Below are 1,387 nucleotides of genomic sequence, written 5' to 3'. Positions count from 1 at the left end.
GCCTGCAAACAACTGCAGGAGCTTGGGGATGTCCTGCCACCTGTGCCAGCCTGGGCCCAGAGGCTCGTACTTGGTCTCAGCTGGAAACAAGCCCACCTTTCCCTGGAGAGCACTGGGGACCTCATGCCAAGCCTTAGCCACAGTCTGGCCAGAAAGATCTCTTCCACAGAAACTGTTTTTGTGAGAAATTGCCAAGGAACACAGGCAAATGTTTACTTCCGTTTCCCAGGAATTACTCCTCCATTTCCACACTCTATCCAAACCCACAAGCACTCAGGGAGCAAGCAGTGGCCTGTTTGCCTAAGCAGTCACGGCCTGAGTGACAGTTTGCATCTTCTGCCTGGTTTCAGGATGGATTGCATGCTGTCCCCCTACCCAGATTTAGGAACCACCTTACAGTTTTCTGGTGTCATCTGGGGACTGTTAGGTCTGTGTCTCTAACAGGCAGAAAATTTGCACCACAGAGAAATTAATTCAGGGAGTAGCCAGAGAGAGGAAAAGCTGGAGAAAGTTAATGCAAGGAGATTAATGCACAGTCTAGTCCACCCCATGAGCCAGAAACCCACCAAGACAGAGGAGTAACCCAGAGCAATGCTGCCAAATGTTGTAACTGAAAATATTTTTATTTGACATCAATAGTAAAGAAGGCACATTGGATTACACATCCCTTGATACATAAATGATAAGAATGCAAAAGCAAAACCATCTACAGGAAAACCAAAGGCAGTCCAGTATACATGTAGCGTCCTGGGGGAAAGCAGCATATCAGGACCCTCCCTCATGCTAACAAGCAGTCAGTCATCCCAAAGAATCCAAGCATTAGCGTTTCCATTGAAGCTGTTTTTCTGGGTTTCAACCATTAGTTACAATCAGTATCACTCTGAGTGTTTTCACCAGTAGGGGAGAGGAAAAAACACCACCCACCATAGGACACAGTCGGAACTGGCTTCGGTGCAACATGAGTGTTTGTAGATGTGGCCCCTGAAAATCCCCGGGAGAGAAATTTCATGGCCAGGTCGAGTCAAGAGCATTTAATGAGTTTGACTGATACAGAGTTTACAAAGAGACAATGAGATCTAGAAATCACAGGTCAGCACCAAAGGGCAACATAAGCTACAAAAAGTGGTTTCAGTTCTTTACATGGCTTGTGGCTTTAGCAGTGGAAGAGAAACTATGCAGCAGCTTCTTGCACTACTAGAATCTCTCTGCTGAAAAGGGTTTTCAGGTTTCCTGATTTTCCAGTTTCCATTTCTTCTCTCTTTCAAGGCACATGTTGTAGAAACCTTTGATCCCAACAGCCAGAAACAAGCGCTCATCCCACCTCCATGACATTGAATAATTTCAGCATACAGCCAAACAATGCGTTGTTGCACTAACTTTTTTCTAA

The sequence above is a fragment of the Camarhynchus parvulus genome, chromosome Z (assembly GCF_901933205.1).
Source record: "Camarhynchus parvulus chromosome Z, STF_HiC, whole genome shotgun sequence".
Taxonomy (NCBI): Eukaryota; Metazoa; Chordata; class Aves; order Passeriformes; family Thraupidae; genus Camarhynchus; species Camarhynchus parvulus.
Note: the sequence above shows the minus strand (reverse complement) of the source record.